The sequence below is a fragment of the Eublepharis macularius genome, chromosome 16, assembly GCF_028583425.1.
Source record: "Eublepharis macularius isolate TG4126 chromosome 16, MPM_Emac_v1.0, whole genome shotgun sequence".
Classification (NCBI taxonomy): Eukaryota; Metazoa; Chordata; class Lepidosauria; order Squamata; family Eublepharidae; genus Eublepharis; species Eublepharis macularius.
The window spans coordinates 36750345-36763545 of NC_072805.1; the positions used below are offsets into that span (position 1 = coordinate 36750345).

The window sequence follows — 13201 nt, forward strand, 5'->3', positions numbered from 1 at the left end:
TTTTTTACTATGCAAGTCAAGAAGCATCGAAGTTATTTATGTGAAATGTTTATAAGCCGTTCCACCAAGGCTTGGAGTGGCTTACAACTGTTAGGTCTGAAACCACAGTATCATGGTTGTTTTTCTTCAAAAACAGGGTTACTGATATTTTTAAAACTGTTGATGGAGGAGGCGGATTTCTGCAAATCTACGCCCCTCACTGCAGACCACCACTACTGCAGCACTGCTGCCAATCCAATATTAGGCAAACTTGGGAGTGTCAAAGTTGTAATTAATGTTTTCCAGGTGAGCACCTCTAGAAACTGTACATGCATTGCATTGATTTGCAAATCTGGGATGAGAGGAATAAAATCACATGTACAAACGACAATCCATTAAAAAAAAAGAGTTAAGATTTCACCCGATCAGCTACGCAGGCAGGTCAAATCAAATCCAAAACTAAACTTCGTATTTATCCTCTCACCAATCTGATACAGAAATTAGTGAGCAATGCAAGTGACGCTACAAAGAGTGATCATAGCTCTATACAAATATCCATTCGACCTGTTCATGCACCAGGAGGGAAGAGAGAAGGGGCATTTAGCATGCTGGCCCTGCCCCTCCTGCCTCCATGTGCAGTGGGCTAACGTGTGGAGAGATTGCCCACGCACACCACCTCTCCCTGTGATCAGCAACATTCCAAAACCAGCGTTGCTGAACACAGGGAGGGGGCATTTGCATGCACATCTCCTCCATGTGTGTGCCCTGGGCAGACCACTCAGCAATAACATGGAGAAAGGGGGCGGAGCCAGCATACACATGCCCAGTTTGGTGTAGCAGTTAAGAGCGGCAGGACTCTAATCTGGAGAGCCAGGTTTGATTCCCCACTCCTCTGCTTGAAGCCATCTGGGTGGCCTTGGGTCAGTCACATCTCAGCCCCACCCACCCCACAGGGTGATTGTCGTGAGGATAATAATAACACACTTTGTAAACCCCTCTGAGTGGGTGTTAAGTTGTCCTGAAGGTAGGGCTGTCATTCCCCCGCCCAGGGCGGAAAATCACCTGCTCTCACCTCCTTCCCCCCAACCCCTTACCTGGCCAGCCGGGGGGGAGCACCCCCTGGCGACACGGTGCACTCCCGTGCCGCGCCACACCCCCGCATCCTGCAAAGGGCCCATTTCAGGCTGAATCGGGCCCGTGGGGGGCGTTTCAGCCCTTTGGCGAGTGTGGGAGCACATGCTGGGCTGCCCTTTGACCCGCGTGATGACAGCAGCTGCGGAAGGTGAGTGCAAGGTTCCCAGTCCCCCACTGACCTGGCAACCCTACCTGAAGGGCAGTATATAAATCAAATGTTGTTGTTGTTGTTGTTGTTATCATCACTCTCCTTCCCCAACCAGTGAGGCAACATGCAGATGGGATGTCTGCACAGGGCTAATGAAACTGAGATGTCCCAGTGAAGGGAAACTCTATTGTGCTGGGAAATTACATCCAATGTATATTGTGTATGTTATTTGGATGTGCATTCAATTGCCTTATGCCCCTCCCACCCCCAAACCTTTGGGCATAGCATTTGGAGCAACATGGGGGGGGGGAGGAAGAGGAAAGCAGCAACTTTTCTGCATACCTTTGACCTGAGCAAGGGTATCTTTATTTTATTATTTATGTCATTTACAGTCTGCCTTTCTCACTGAGTCTCAAGGCAGATCACTCAGTGGGAGATTAGTACACTCAGTATCAAGGATGTTTCCATAAACAATGCCATGGGGTAAATAAATCCAAGTGAGCTAGAATTAGCAAGAATCCAGAGTTGAAGGAATGCTGAAAGAGAGCACAAGCGATTCTAGGACTGACATTAGACAACACAGAACTACTCTCATGTATGCATACCTGCCTGCCATGATTGTATGCTGCGTTTTGTACTGGTCAATGCTGTTTGCCAGAGTTATATGCTATGTTCTGTGTGGATCATCTGGGAGTGTCTTAACTGCTAATACTAATTGCAGGAGGGCCAGTGGGGCTCTCTGTTATCTGCTGAAAATATGTACTTTCCCTTCTTCCAGCAAGTGTCCTTGGAGGAGAGCTGCTAGCAGCAGACATTTTATCTTTTCCCAGAGACTGGGATATTTCGTTTTGTACTTCATGTAGTCTTAACTAATCTGTTCCCATGCAACCTCTTCGGGGTTTTGCGCCAGAATGTCAACGGACCCCAAAGGGCGGGAAGTTTCCCTATAATTAGTTATGCCTTTGTTTGAATTGTCACTTCTGCCAATTGCCACCTTTGGGTGAACACCTGTACTGTATGGATCTCAATAAAGCGACTTCAGCTGGAACATCTGCATGTTAACTGTGGAGGGCTTGAGAGACCTAACTGCCAGGGACTGACAACTACCCTGTAGGATCATACTTGAAGCACAGGTAGCACATAGGACCAATGTCCAAAGATAACTGGCCCGCCTGGATGGCTAGTTGCTTGGCTGCAGCCTGCATTATTCGGAAATGCACCTTGAAGCACCGACGCATTTAAATACAAGCGCTTGCTGGAGAAGGCACATGTTAGACTTCAAGTGACCAGCATGGGCAAGTCTCAGCAGCCAGGCTGCTATGACAAGCTTAATTGGTGAGAAAATTTAATTGGATCAGAGAATTAACATAAGGCTACAAACCATCAAAAGGAAGGAGGAAGCACATCCACGCCGTCCTCTTCGGTGTTTCAGCAGTTCCAAATAATATACTAGTTACACAACAGAAGGTAAGAGACCTGTCCGGTGCAGCTTGGAACCGTTCACCGGGAGGCGGCAGATAGCAAGTCGACTTTGCAACAGGAAAACAATCGCCCTATATTAAATGCGTACATGGTGTGAACACACAACATGCCCTCGATTGTGCTATTAAAGTCTTGTTAAAGAACATTTCCCTCCTTTCTGGGAGAAGTGGGCTGCAAGATACTGTGAATGCTAATGAGGCTTGCAAAGAAGAAAAACAACCAGACAGGTGCCAACCCTCCTTAAGTACATTAGTAACCAGAAAAGGGAGAAGAATCCTTTTGCCTTGGTTCAGATGCAAGAGGGAAGCCTGGTCAATTTGAATGGAGGATCTTTTTTTAAAAAATCGGACCGCAGTAATGTAATGTGCAAGCAAAAAGGTTTTTGTTTTCTAAATGGAGCTCCACTCCCGCTGCTGTATCAGCACACCTCCTGTTCTTTACACAAAGAACCTGTGCATGGTATCACATATCTGCCTTGTGGGCCAAAGTTAACTTCGTTTAGACGGATAAAACGGGAACTGGAATTAACAAATTCCTTGGATTCAGAAGAACCTATTTATAAAATGGGTCATCGGCTGAAACTTAATTTGGGCATCGCTATTTGGATGCAACATCCAGCCTGAATGGAAGAAAACAAATGGATTTCTGTGTTGCATCTCAACGGAGCCAGGCTTTTTACAAATCCAGTGGGGCATCTTGGAAACATAACACTTTGAAATTGCATTATCAAAGACTTATTCTCCTGATATCTTCATAAAAAGGTAGGACTTAGAAGTAGCCTGTCATTTGGAATTACGTATTCAAGCAAAATAGTTTACAATTCTTGAGGAACGCGACTGAAATACTTGGTGTGAAATACTTAAACAAAAAACAAAACACCAGCCATCACGTTCTCTCTCCAGGCGGAAGTTCTCTCTCTCTCCTATTGTTTCCCCCAATGGGCTTACAACATCATGTTTTTCCTTCTCCATTTTATCCTCAGGACAACCCCTGAGGTAGACTAGGTTGAGAAAGAGTGCTGGCCCAAGACCACCCAGCATGCTCCCATGGCACAGCAGGGATTCCAACCTGGGTCTCCCAAATCTTAATCCAACTCTCTACCTGTCCTTGGCACATCCTATTTTGCAATGTGGTATAATTGCAGGGATTGTTAGTGAGTTGTTAATTCCACTATGAGCCAATACTTTCTGTTTGCCTGCCCAGCCCAAAAGGCTGTTCTGGTACATCTACAGGCTTGGGCAAAGTATGCTGCTTGAATCTACTGATTCTGTACTGATTTTATAGGAACCCTATTACTATTAAGAATACATTTACTTAGCTATGTATTGACTATTCCCTTCTCCTACTAGCAAAGGAATGTTTTGGTTACATCCCTCTCTCCCCGCCCTTAACTGCATCTTCTCTCTCCTCCCCTTCTCCCCCCTCCTCTTCTATATTTGACCAGTTTCTGTACCATGCATCTGACGAAGAGAACTTGATTCTCGAAAGCTTATGCTACAATAAAATTGGTTAGTCTTAAAGGTGCTACTGGACTCTTTTTGATTTCCCTTCTCCTACTGTCACCCTGGAACGTTAATCTCACCCCCTTCCAAAATGCATACCTCCCTCTCTCCTTCAAATGTAAACATTGCCAAGAGAACTGTGCAAGGCAAAGTAGTTCAACTGTGCACACAGATGTCCTCACAGAATCCCAGGTTTCAATCAAATGCTCCCCACGACAGTACCTAGTGATTACTTTAAAATGATTTTCAAAACATAGGACAAGACTTTAAACAGTATCAGTTGCATAGCAGCTGTGACATGAGATAATCCATCAAAATCTACTTGCCATCAAAAGCTGGGGCAAAGACATTTTCACCTGAGATGTGTATCATGGCAAGAAGGCTGAAGAATTAAAACAACAGTGCTCAGCTTAAATAGTACTGATAGAGCCACCAGTACCCAATTCATGTATCAGTTGGGTCTCTAATTAAATCCAGAAAGAGGCCAACCCTGCTTCTCACATTTCTTCTTAATTGCTCTTATTTTGCTACTGTTTGGACTTCACAATCTCTATAACTTCTCACTGCACAGCGGTAGATTCATTTTTCCTCTTGGTGTCGGGGGGTGGGTTGAGTGCATTCTTCATCCACAAAGGCTGGCCCATAGCTATTTTTTACTTGAAAAAAAAGGATTCTTTGGTGCTGAAACCAGCATGTGAGATGCTCAGGTGGTGGGTCAGAGATGGAGCATGTAAGGAGGAGCATGCATGTAACCTTTTAAATGCTCACTGTCAAAGCTTATCCCACTATGCCAAAAAAAAATGGAAACCCAAATCCCAATCTTTTAAACCAAGCAATCAAAAGCCACAGGTATGTGCTTATCTTGGATCGCCGCAAGTCTTGCTTTGCTCAAGACAATTCCACAGAAGCACTCAAGAAGATTTGGACCCAAGAACTGACTTTCCAAGTAACTCAATTTTTGCATTATTTAAGGCTTTACTGCTGTGGGTGAACAATCAGGAGATGAGGATTTTAGTGCTTTGCACTACCTGATGGGTTTCTATTATTTATTATACACACAATATACATATCTGGCTTAATTTGAATAGTTGACTCGGCACAGAATCTGAGTTTCCAGGTACAAGGTTTTGATTTTTTTTTCCAAAGCAAAGAGCATACACACCTACTTCCAGGATATTTCACTGTTACAATAAGACTGAGCCAATGATATGAGTTTCATTGGGAAAAGATTTTCCATATTGAGCTAGCCTACACAAACAATTGGTCACACTGCCGATCTGAGCCAGAATTATGACTCATGCCAGCTTAAACGTTTAATGAATTTTAAAACAAATGTCTATGAAGTGTGCTAATCTTTCATTACAGGTGAGCACAATGAAATGTGCTCCTGGAGATAACTTCTGGTCACTTCATTGTTTTACTTTGCCCTAAGCAGATATGAAGAACTCAGTACAGACTACAAAAGCTACAACGTGGTCGTGGACAAAGCAGTTATAAGCTAATAATACAGCAACCGTTTACTTTTAAGCCCACTCCCATGAACTCTAATGAGATGGTAATTGGCAGAGATAGTCCAGGCTATCATTCAAATGGCACCCCGATTCGTGGTGGTAAATACGCAACAACAAAGTAACTTGCAATTTGATGCCCTTTAGTAGGACCTCAAAAGATTGTACTCTGCCCCTTTCATCTTTCTCAAGAAAAATATCCAAAGTAATTGAGGTACGTAAAACAGTAATGCCACTGGCGCAACCCACCTTAGATCAAAGTGCAAACTACTTGTGGGCTCGAACTAATCAGCTGGAAAACTATGCGCTAGGGAGTGGGGTAGGATTTGCCCTCAGAGCCACAGGGCTGGCTAGGCATCAGAGACTGCAGCAATGTAAACGGTGTCCAAACAACTATGATAAGAAAGTCAGTGCATGAGAAACTGGTGCTTTTGTGGGGATCACGCTGTCAACTGCACAAGCACAACCGTTTGTTGTTTTCTCTGTTCTCCCAATGTCATGATGGTTAATCGCAATACACCGGTTGCTATAGCAAAAAATAATTACTCCCTCTACTGTTGCCAGTCTGCCTTCCTGTACAGTGTTCTTGTTACTGTGAAGTCAGATTCCATTCTGCTAAATGAGAGGTTCTTCTCTTTTGGAAACATGAGCTGATTTACAAGACCCGCACATGTGCAGCCTGAACCGAGGACAAATTATGACCAAGCATGTATGTAGCAGCACTTGAGAGCATTCAAGCGCTTTGCAAAGTATGGGCTGGATCTAAACATTGAGGTTGAATCCTTAAGCACTTTTCCACGTGCAGAAGGGCGTCTTTTGAGCCAACCCATCGGGCTGGGTTCAGTGCAAATAGAATGGGACTGTCTTGCCTCACCCATCTTACTGCAATACAAAAGAGGTCCACAAAATCCTACTCCTGAGGACAGACAATCCCCTGGAACGATATGAAGGATGTACCTGGTTGGGTCCAACTCATTACAACTACCCGGCAAGGAAGATGTTGCCCCTACAGAGCAGATGGAGGGAAGTCAAGGCTCAGAGACCTCTTTGCCTAAGACTACCTATTAAGTTTATGGCAGAAGTGAGAAGAGGACTACCTGATACAGTGTTCACTCTGAGTTGCTACACCAGTTGAAATATTTAAGTTTCTTTCATCCCATGATGCTACTTCCCGAAAATAATACATACTAGGCTACATTAGGTAACAAACCTGGATTCCAAAGAAACAAAATTCTATGAACCAAAATAAAATGTCAAAACAGTCAATGCAAATATTTTACTGCTATCTGTCTTCACTTGCTGCAACCTGCTATTTCTGTGTTAATAATGAGATAAAAAGGACAGCCAATTGAGTACCTCTGATCAGGTTTTTGTATACATGCATTATTTTGCGCTGTTCCACTAAAGGGGAAAAAATATTTAAGAGCCTTACCAGAGAACTCAATAGCATTGATCTCTAAAGAAGAATGGCATTACTGTATACTAGAACAGCAGGCTTTCGGATATCACACATTGACAACTGCGTTTTCACTTAGAAAACACAACCAGGAAAATCCAGGTTGTAGAAGATTGCTGAAATAATACGTGATCTCAGGTACTTCTAGAAAGTTCCATTAAAAACTCTGCTGGGGATGAACCTGTGGCTCAGCACAGAACACATACTCGGTATGCAGAAAGCCTAAAATTGGCTCCCCAGCACATCCCGTTGAACGGACTTCAGGCTGTAGGACTGGGTCTTTTTTTCATCTAGAACTCTGAAGAGCTGCTGCCAGTCATGTTAGAGGGGTCTCAGCTAGATGGACTAGTAATCTGACAAAAACACCAAAGGGCAATTCATGACAAATGTAGGCTTTCTATAGAAAAATATGTATAGCTATGGCTTGGTATTTCTGGCATGGAGGTGGAATATGTCAATTAGGAGCTTGGCCTACCCCAAAGAAGTCTGTAGCAGAAGACGGAATTAAACGACGACAAAAGACCCTTTCTTCCCATTAGTGGAAGTTTTGAGATCGACCTCAAGTACCGTTGTATCCCCCCCCCCTTTACCTTTCCTAAATTTTAAGTTAAATCATAGTTCTCCGAAACATGGCAGATTTCTGAAATTACAGTGCACCCTTTCGGTGTATTATCCACTGCTGTTAGCAGTAACACTTGGCAAGATGAAATTCAAATCCAGATTACTTATCCCCCTGACATCTTTCAAAATAAATGTATTTGACATATACGTTATGCTTATTAGCATTCATGGCATTTTTCAGTACCATCTGCTTTGGGGGAATCATTAACAACTTCCTCCACCAGGATAATGTAAAAACAGGAGGAGGCACAGACAAAAGATGGCTTCAAATATTATGAGTTTCTTTCCAAAGAAAGGCCCGTCGGGACTTGAAAAAGTACACTTTATGCAAATGCTTGAGCGAATGTTTTAATTTAACCTTACTGTAAAAAAAAATGATTTCTTTTAGTCTACCCCACGTGTGCCTTTTAACTTTGGCTGGTGTCTATGGACACTAAAGACATCTTCACCGTGTTTATGCCAGCTTGGTGTAGTGGTTAAGAGCAGCAGGACTCTAAACTGGAGAGCCGGGTTTGATTCCCCACTCCTCAGCTTGAAGCCAGCTGGGTGACCTTGGGTGAGTCACAGCTCTCTCAGAGCTCTCTCAGCTCCACCCACCTCACAGGCTGAATATTGTTGTGGGGATAATAATGACATACTTTGTAAACTGCTCTGAGTGAGCATTAAGTTGTCCTGAAGGGCGGTATATAAACCGAATGTTGTTGTTGTTATTATTATTTTTAAAAGCATGTCACCCATGGGAGATAGTATTTTATAATCGGGCAAACTGCAAGATTACTTTGCAATTTGAAGCACGTAGTACTTGTCAGAAATCTTTGCATATTTTGACCATGCTAATTCCAAATCTGAATAACGCCACCTCATCACCTAGGAGAAATGTATTTTGGAGATGCCACCAAAAGCATCCAATGCAGCAAGAGAACAGATACAACTAATCTGCTGAAAGAGCGAGGGGAGGGTGTCTAAGAGAGCCATCTGAAGCAGGTTTACTCAGAATCCTTCTCCAGCCTGGTCAATGGGGCATACTCCCAGGAAAATGTTCTTAGGATTGCACTGTAAGTGTAGCTATTTGGGCAGGAGCAATTTACTTTTGGCCTGCAACATACAAAGTTACAAGAATGAAATAAATATACTGGACAAGAACTATGATTAATTCATGTTTCAGTGATGTGAACTGTATCATTTAATAATCACATGTTGTTCAACTGTAGGTAAATACACACAGTAGCCAAAAAAATCCATTACTTCATACTGTACTCATAATATCTAAATATGAAAAAGACTTGCCACTTGATCAGTACCCTAAATTATGAATCCATCAATATAACATCATCATCATCATCATCAACAACAATTGCATTTATATACCGCCCTTCTAGACAGATTAGTGTCTCACCCATAGCGGTGAACAAGTTAGTGTTCTTATTATCCCCACAATACTGCTGGGGAGCTTGGGCTGAGAGGAGTGGCTTATCCAAGGCCACCTGCTAAGCTCATGGCAGTCATGGGAGTTGAACCAGCCAAGTGCTGATTCGCAGCCAAACCACTTCACCACTGTGCTATACAGCAGCTCATACTTTGTGATGTTCGAAGGATGACCCAAAGAACTGCACACTCACCAATGAAGAGGATTTGGCAACATTCAAGCTAAAAGGCAGGGATTTTTTAAAAAACATTTGACTTTCTTTTTACACCTCTCATATCATGATGGACAAACAAGGATGGCGGGGGCGTACCATCTCATACAGATAAAAGTTCTGGAGAACCATCTCATATGACACGAGAGAGCACATAATCCAGGAGTATATTGGCTCAGAGCTAGATTTAGGAACCTAAACGTTAACAACGTTTGAGTTTTCCTTACTGAGACTTCTAGTTAGGATTCGGAAACACCGTGGTACCACCAAATTTTAACAGAAACCATTGACCTGAACTGATTGAGAGTTCATCTCACACGCAAACAAGAAAGTTTAATCAAGATAAGATCACCTGGTAGTCATGTTCACGTCCTGGTATTCCTGGGCAGAAGTTCATTGAAGCCATCATATAGGATACTTTCATAATCTTGCATGCATCTGCCCCCCCCCCCAGGAATACCACTCCATTATCCAGAATTACTTTCGTTTGTCAGATTTCCCCAAAATATTATGTTTATATAAGAATGGATGGGATCAATAGTGGGTAACAACAATATAATCCAGGTGGGTAACAACAGTTGGATTACAAAATATGAAAGTTATAAAATTAGTAGCAGCCTTTTTGGCTTGAAACGATACAATGCACTGCCAATGTATTGTTAATTTAAAAAAAAATCAGGGAGCTGGCCAAAAATGGCTTTTAACTAGATTTGCATATAAATTAAGAGTTCTCTTTGTTCCGAAGCTCAGCGAAACAACTGGCAATTATAACCATTAAGAATGTTGACATGTTTCATCAATCTTTTTATAAGCTGCTTTAATTAATTTAAATGTTTCTCGTGCATGTCAGACTTTATAGGCACTTTATCGGCTAAAATTTTGTAAATGAATGATTTGAGATTATAAGAGGGTTTTTACAAGACTGCAGTAAAGGAACACAGATGGAATTATGACGGATCAGCCCAATGGGCCCATCAAGTCCCGCACCAGTTTCCGGTGGTGGTCGGTCAGAAGACATAAGGAACCCCCCCACCCCACCCCAGGCCAAAGAATTCAATCCTCACCTGCTGACGGCCACCTACCATCTAACAAGCAGAGGCATTTTGTCTCTGAGTCCAGATGCACCACTGACCTATCATGGCTAATAGCTCCTTTTAAAATCCGCTTATTATAAGCCGGCGGTCACTCCCACTATGCCTAGCAGGAGCTTTCACTGGTCAATTACTCGTTGCGAAAGGAGCACTCCCTTTGGTTTGTTCCAAATCTCTCTGCCAACCAGTTTCATAGGGTGATAGCAGGGGCAAGAAGAAAAGTTTCTGTCTCTACCCCCTGGATCATTTTGTATCATATCCACCCTCTGTCAAATGACTAAAAAAAAAAAAAATTCTTTGCACTTTTTCCAGCCCTTTGACATCCTTTTCAAGATGCAGTGACCAGAACTATACACAGCTGCTGTAGAATAGTGGTTAAGTGGCTGGGCTCTGAGCCAACACTCTACTGGTTTGACTTGTCAACTAGTCCTAAGACAACATCTTTGGACAACTATTTCAATTAAAAAAAAACAAAACCCAGGTTAGGGACATGTCCCTGCCCAGTATCTTCCACAGTGAAGACAGATGCAAAAGGATTAATTAATTTGGCTTGCCGTATTTCATCTCTTTCACCCAAGTTTGTTCTCTCTCAATTTTTGCAAAACCTGGGTTTCTGCTTTTACCAGGAGGCCTGCTTTTGTTTTATGGCTTTGTCGACTTGTTTACCACGGCATCCTTCTTCTTGGCATTGTATCCTCCCTTCCCAATCAGTGGAATACATTCTAGCTGAGCTTCTCCACTTGAGGTTTTTAAACTTTTATTTAAAATATTTATATCCTGCCTTTCCGCAATGAGAGTTTACAAAATATAAGCATATAAACTCATGAATTAAAATACATCAAGTTAAAACTACAACACTGCAAACTACCAGGTGCCAGAGATGTTCGTTATTCTGCTAACTTCTTTGTTTTCTGTTAAAGGCAAGTCAAAATTAGCTCACATTGAGCTTATTACGGGAGGGGGAGAGTATGGGAGCCCTGCACCATACCTGGCAGGCTGATCTAATGCATGGGCGCAATCAGTGAAAACAAGCTATCGCTGAATGGTGCTCCTGGATAGAAGGGACTGCCAGAAGTGAAGCATCTGTTGACCTTAGTTGATGCACGAGACCAAATGGGGAAAGGCAGTCCATTAGATAAGCAGGTGCCAGGCCGTGAAAGGCTTTAATGCTCTAAGAAGACTGAATAGATCATTCTTTTTGGTTTCCTTTTTTCTTCCTTGAGAAATTATTCCTTTTGAAGTTATACTTTGCTGCAGTGTACTTGCCAAGCATCTTACTTCTCATGTGTTTTTCAAATCTGATAGCTCTATGGGCACTCCTCCCTAGACGTCTGACCACTTTTTACCTCTGCCCAGTATAAAATCTTGGGTGCGCCCCGGGATCAAATCCCAGGACACTTCCCTTCAAGTTGGCCCCATGACTGACTGCTCTCGGGCACAATCGTTTATCAAGTCTAGAAATTTCCTTTTTCCCACTATTTGAACAGACATTTAATGTTTGTAAATGCATTTTGTTTAAAATGACCAAAAGTGTTTCTTCACTAGAGACGCATCCTTATCCATGTGTATTAAATGCCCTTCTCAGAGTAGTCGCGGTTGGTTCCACTTAGGGCTTTTTTTCTGGGAAAAGAGGTGGTGGAACTCTGTGGTGGAACTCAGGACCACACAATGACATCACTTTCGGTCAGCTGGAACAAGGGGGGAGTTTTTTAAAGTTTAAATCACCCTTGGTGAAAACGGTCACATGGCTGGTGGCCTCGCCCCGATCTCCAGACAGAGAGGAGTTTAGATTGGCAATCTAAACTCCCCTCTGTCTGGAGATCAGGGGGCGGGGCCACCAGCCATGTGACCATTTTCAAGAGGTGCCGGAACTCCGTTCCACCGCGTTCCCGCTGAAAAAAAGCCCTGGTTCCACCTGAAGCACCCAGCTGGTTTCAAGCAATATATTTCTGGCTCAAGTTACATTTCACCCCACCTGGATTAATCTCATTAACTGTCCTAGATAATTATCACTCAGGGTGGATGAGAGATGCTGACGAAAAATTACAACTTTATGGTTTAACCCTCTTAGTCTACAGCATCTTGGGTGCTAAAGAAATAATTAAACAACAAATATGGGATACAGCCCTTCAAGCTGATACAGCGTAGACCAAATCTGCTCAGGCTTCTGGGAATTGTGGTAAAAGTTTTGTGCCAGCAGGCCACCTCTATACATTAGAATTCTACAAACACTTTACAGCCTTTATCTTGGTCTGCTTAAATATGTTACTATCAGCCTTTCTTGTTTACTCTCTCTGTTCCATGCATCGTTTTGTATCATTCTCACCCACTTCTTAGAACAGAGATATTCACCTATGTCTTATTCCCAGTGTATCTGCCTCTGTCAGTCGGGAGTGGCTGAAACAGTCAAACATGTCCGTATGCATTGTTCATTTTACAAAGACACTCAGAAAAAATATATTGTCCCAATCCACTCGAAGCATCTGGGCAGATCTGACAATTTTTACACCACTCGTCCCCTTGTTGATCACCCTTTAAGTGACCAAATTTTGAGCCTTGGCATGCTCAATAAGGAAGAAGCTGGCCTAGTTTTTAAACAATTTTTACCACTATCACCGATGCTATGAACCTCTTATAGTACAT

General features: G+C 42.8%; 1 protein-coding gene across 1 annotated transcript in view; it reads right to left on the bottom strand.

Annotated features, from left to right (window-relative positions):
• Positions 1-13201, bottom strand: part of ITFG1 (integrin alpha FG-GAP repeat containing 1) — a 136092-nt gene that overhangs the window by 83907 nt on the left and 38984 nt on the right. The window lies entirely within an intron of this gene.